This window comes from Triticum urartu, chromosome 4A (assembly GCF_056163025.1).
Source record: "Triticum urartu cultivar PI428250 chromosome 4A, HENAU_Tu73, whole genome shotgun sequence".
NCBI classification, from domain to species: domain Eukaryota; kingdom Viridiplantae; phylum Streptophyta; class Magnoliopsida; order Poales; family Poaceae; genus Triticum; species Triticum urartu.
This window is the reverse complement of record NC_141876.1, coordinates 302604737-302610736: the sequence shown is the minus strand read 5'-3', so window position 1 is coordinate 302610736 and position 6000 is coordinate 302604737.

The following is a 6000-nucleotide window of genomic DNA, read 5'->3' as shown; positions in this document are numbered from 1 at the left end:
CTACACGCATATTTGGCTGGTGGAAAGCTCTATTGTTAAAGTTTTGCGAAAAGCCAATTTTTTCTTACAACAAAGGAATAGATTTTATTTAACTATCATGGTAGTTCAAACATCATTGAGAAGGTTCCTCTAACTCAATCCCAATTAAAAGTAATTACCAACCCAACAATATTAACTTAGAGTGATGAGATACATATGATAATCCAAGTACTAGATACTCAAGATGTCCATAACCGGGGACATGGCTAACCATGATTACTTTGTACACTCTGCAGAGGTTTGTGCACTTTTCCCCACAATACTCGATCTCCTCCGTTGGATTTCTCGCACTACATGGTGTTTGAGAAACGGATGACCGAGACACAGTCTTTCAGAAACATTAGCTCTAACCCCGGGTAAACCGTACCAACCTACATCCCTCTACATCTGCTAGCCTACCACTGGAAGAGGTCATGCAACTTACTCAACTATGATAGAGCCCATAATAACTTGTGGTTGCACACGGAAGTTTCTAGCATGAAATATCTCAGTTCCCTTTGAGCCTGGGTGGCAGACCTTAGGATTATCACACGGGTACTTCGGGATATCCTAGGACAACACTGGATTCTCCAGGTGCCCGACAGGCAATCCACCCAGATGTGTATTAAAGTTGCCACCATAAGTTGAACCATTAATTAACAAACTCACATCTGTCATGGATTCACTCACCCAAACCACGTCTACGAGCATAGCATGGCAATATAAGCAATACGTAGAAGTAACTCCCAAGGGTTTGATAATAACAGGGCAATAGGTTCTACCTCATCAACTACTTCCCAATCCCACATGTTATCAAGTCCTAACCATGCAATGTTTGAGGGTTGAAACTAATGCATAAAAACTGGGTGATAAAGGGGTGTGATCATAGTGTTACTTGCCTTTCTGATGATCTGCAAAACCTAGAGACTCGTAGTAGCACGCTTCGCACTCCGAGTGTCCTATCACAAACAAACAATAGCATACATAAGCAATCAAGCAAATACGCACGGGTAAAACACAAATAAGAAGATCTAACCAGAAAGTTCAACTTAAGAACTCCGGTTTGCAAAAAGAATCAAATCTAACGGAGAACTGAAAATCAAACTGCGAAAGAAACAAGATCCGATTACTAAAATGGACTAAAGTCAAATTTTACAGTAGCAAAATCTTGTTCAAGTTGGTTAGACAGAAAGAGGGCTTCGAGATGAAGATCTAGGCGCTTGAATCGCCTGATTCCGATAAACGAGCGAAAAGATAAACTAAAACAAAAATTGGATCAGAAATCGCGATCGAAAATAATCGCGGAAAATCCGAAAAAAGAAAAACTGACGAACAGGCTAACGAACAAGCGTTCGCTGTCTGTGGCTAACGAGTGAACACCGTTCGTTAAAACGAACATACGGACGAACGTCTGCTAAGTAACTAAACCGAGAAAACCGGCGAACCGTTCTAGAAAACCGAAACTAGGGTTTTTTTTAAACCGACGGTTTTACCTAAACCGAAAAAAAACGGACGGCGAGATTCGAACTCCGGCGCGGCTCCGGCGGCTTCCGGCGAGCGGGGCGGCGGCGCCGGCAACGGCGGGGTGCAGCGGGGCGGCGTGGGGTGGCGCAGGGTGGCTCAGCGGCGGCGCCGTGCGGCAGCGTCGGCGCAGGGCGGCGGAGCGGCTAGCGGGCGGCGGCGGCTGCGGCTTGGGGATCCAGGGGGGCTTGTGTCGGCTTTTAAAGGGGGAAGGGTAGCTTGCGGGAGGGGGCTGGGAGGCGTGGCCGGCTCGGCCTCGGCGGGCGGCAGCGTGCTGGTCGCGGTCTCCACGAGGAAGACGGTGGCGCGGCGGCGGCTGGGCCAACTAGGCCTCGGCCCAGTTCGGTCCAGCGGGCTTCTCTTTAAAAAAATAAACAATAATGTTACGACGAAAATAAATCCTAGAAAAATAAATAAAAATCTGAAAATGCCAAAACAAATTTTCACCGTCTAAATAAAATATTTAGAACAAGATGAACATTTTCTTGGCCCTAAAATGCAATTTTGAAAATGTGCAATTTTTCTAATGCAAATAAAATTGCAATAAAATCCGAATAAAAGCAAATATTTGATTTTAATATTTTCCTCCAATATTTCATTTCTTTTGGAGGAGTCATGTTATCTCCTCTCATATATCTTAACATGAAATATTTTCGGAGAGAAAAATAATTAAAACCAAAAATCCTCGTTTCAATATTTGATAAAATTCAAATATGAAAATAGTGAAATCCCCAACTCTCTCTCCGAGGGTCCTTGAGTTTCTTAGGATTTCGAGGATCAACCCAAAATGCAATAAAATATGATATGCAATGATGACCTAATGTATAACATTCCAAATTGAAAATTTGGGATGTTACAAACCTACCCCCCTTAAGATGAATCTCGCCCTCGAGATTCAGGTTGGCTAGAAAATAGGTGTGGGTTGTCTTTGCGAAGATCATCCTCTCGTTCCCCAGGTGGCTTCGTCCTCGGTATGGTGGCTCCACTGAACTTTGCAAAACTTAATAACCTTACTGCGAGTAACCCGACTGGCAAACTCGAGAATCTTGACTGGTTTCTCCTCATAAGTCAAATCATTGTCCAACTGAATCGCTTCCAGCGGTACTGTATCTCTCAAAGGAATGTCAGCCATCTCTGTGTGGCACTTCTTCAACTGAGAAACATGGAAGACATCATGGACTCCTGACAATCCTTCGGGTAATTCCAACTTATAAGCAACTACTCCCATACGTTCCAAAACTCTGTATGGTCCCACAAAACATGGCTCTAACTTTCCCTTAACTCCAAAGCGCTTAACTCCTCGGAGTGGTGATACTCGAAGATACACTCTGTCTCCGATTTCATAGAATACCTCCTTGCATTTTGAATCTGCATAACTCTTCTGTCGGGACTGAGCTACCTTCAGTCTATCTCTAATGAATTTAACCTTCTCTTCTGATTCCTTAATCAAATCTGGTCCAATCAACTGACGGTCTCCAACTTCATCCCACAACAACGGTGTCCTGCACCTCCTCCTATACAAGGCTTCGAAAGGTGCCATCTTCAAACTGGCATAGTAACTGTTGTTGTATGAGAACTCTGCGTAGGGAAAGTTGACATCCCACTAGATCCATAATCTAGTGCACAAGCTCTCAATATATCCTCCAGAATCTGGTTGACTCTCTCGGCCTGTCCATCTGTTTGCGGGTGAAAAGCTATACTGAACTCCAGTCTGGTTCCCAAAGTTTCATGCAATTGATTCCAAAACTTTGAGGTAAACCGGGTTCCTCTATTTGATACAATGGTCCTTGGAACTCAATGCAAACATACGATCCTGGTCATGTATATCTTGGCCAACTTGGCACTTGTATAGGTGGTTTCCATTGGGATAAAGTGAGATACTTTGGTCAAGCGATCAAGTACTACCCATATAGAATCATATCCTGATTTGGTCCTGGGCAATCCGGTGATGAAATCCATGCCAAGCTTATCCCACTTCCATTCGGGTATCGGCATAGGCTGTAACAATCCGGCTGGCTTTTGGTGTTCTACCTTCACTCTCTGACATACATCACATACGGCTACATACTCGACAATATCCTTCTTCATATCAGTCCACCAGAAACGCTCCTTTAAATCCACATACATCTTGGTGTTTCCGAGGTGTATCGAGTATGGTGGGTCATGAGCCTCCTGAAGTATTAACTTCCTGATCTCTGTGTTATTGGGCACATAAACACGGTCCTCAAACCATAAGGTGTCGTGTTCATCCTCACGAAAACCTTTAGCCTTTCCTTTGCTCATTCTCTCTTTTATCTCGGCGATCTCTTTGTCATCCTTCTGAGCTTATCGAATCTTTCCTAACAATGTAGACTGAACATCCATTGTTGCAACAAAACCTCTAGGGACAATCTCCAATCGAAGTTCCCTGAGATCCTCTGCTAACTCCTTTGGCAATCCTGCACTTATGAGTGTGTTGGCGTAACTCTTCCGGCTCAAAGCATCTGCTACGACGTTGGCCTTGCCTGGATGATAGTGAAGCTTCATGTTGTAATCCTTTATAAGCTCCAACCATCTCCTCAGCCTAAGGTTCAGTTCCTTCTGTGTGAAAATGTACTTCAAACTCTTATGGTCAGTGTACACATCGCAATGGTTTCCAATAAGGTAATGTCTCCAAGTCTTCAACGCATGCACTACGGCAGCCAACTCCAAATCATGCATGGCATAATTTAACTCATGCGGTTTCAGTTGTCGCGAGGCATACGAAACAACTCTTCCGTCCTGCATCAGTTCTCCTCCAAGTCCTAAGCGTGAGGCGTCGCAAAACACTTGGAAATCCTTGCGTATATCCGGCAGAATCAGTACTGGGGTTGTAGTCAGACGTTTCTTTAACTCCTGAAAACTCCCTTCACATTCTTCCGTCCATTTAAATTTGGTATCCTTCTTCAATAGCTCTGTCATTGGCTTCGCAATCTTGGAAAAATTCTCAATGAATCTCCGGTATTATCCTGCGAGTCCAAGAAAACTGCGGATCTCGCTAACTGAAGTGGGTGCCAACCATTCAGTGACTGACTGAACCTTGCTGGGGTCTACTGCTATACATTCCCCTGATATAACATGTCCATGGAATCCAACTTCTTTCAACCAAAACTCACATTTGCTGAACTTGGCGTACAACTGATGTTCCCTGAGTTTCTCGAGAACTAAACGTAAATGCTCCTTGTGCTCCTCTTCATTCTTCGAGTATACCATTATATCATCAATGAACACCACAACAAACTTATCCAAATATTCCATGAACACCTTGTTCATCATGCTCATGAAATAGGCCGGGGCGTTAGTCAGTCCAAATGACATGACCGTATACTCATATAACCCGTACCTTGTGGTAAATGCGGTTTTAGGTATATCCTTCTCCCGAATATTTAGCTGGTGATATCCTGATCGCAGATCGATCTTCGAAAACACCTTAGCTCCTTGCAACTGGTCAAACAAATCATTGATCATTGGCAGTGGGTATTTATTCTTTATCGTCACCTCATTCAATGCACGATAATCAACAACCATCCTTAGAGACTTATCCTTCTTCTCAACCAAAAGCATTGGGGCTCCCCATGGTGATGAACTCTGTCGGATGTAACCTTTCTCCAATAACTCATTCATATGCTTCTTAATCTCCTCCAGATCATTTGCGGGCATCCGGTAGGGTCTCTTTGATATTGGCCCTGTACCTGGAAATAGCTCTATCAAAAACTCGATGTCTCGATCCGGTGGCATGCCTGGTAACTCCTCTGAAAAAACATCTGGGTAATCCTTCACTACAGGCACTTCCTCCTGAACAACTCCCATGAGGGTATTTACTTGGCTCCTCCTAGGCGCATGCCTAGATACATACTTGATCCTTTTTCCCTCCGGGGTGGTGAGATAAATCGACTTACTAGCACAGTCAATGCTTCCTCCATACTTTGACATCTAGTCCATGCCTAATATAACATCCAATCCTTGTGACTCCAAAATTATCAGGTCTGACGGGAAAACATGGCTACCAATGGTTAAGGGTATCCGGTCGCATCATCGGCTAGCCATATACTCTGCTCTAGGTGAACTTACTAACAGAGGGATCCTAAGGGCTTGGGTTGGTAGTTTAAACTTATCCATGAATCCCCTTGATATGTATGAATGTGATGCACCAGTATCAAAAAGAACAAGGGCGGTAAAAGACTTAACCAAAAACTTACCGATAACTGCGTCTGGCTGCCCTTCAACCTCCTCCACGTTAACGTGGTTCACATGTCCTTTGTTGAATGGATTGGGATTCTTCTCGGTGCTCCCATTACCATTTCCATTCTTCGCTTCAGGGCACTCCGTGGCATAGTGTCCAGTCTTCCTGCACTTGCAGCAAGTAATGTGACTTAGGTCTCTCTTGGCAGGTGTGGCTGGATTGGAGCGGTTCTGATTGTTGCTTACTCTATTCCCAGTCCC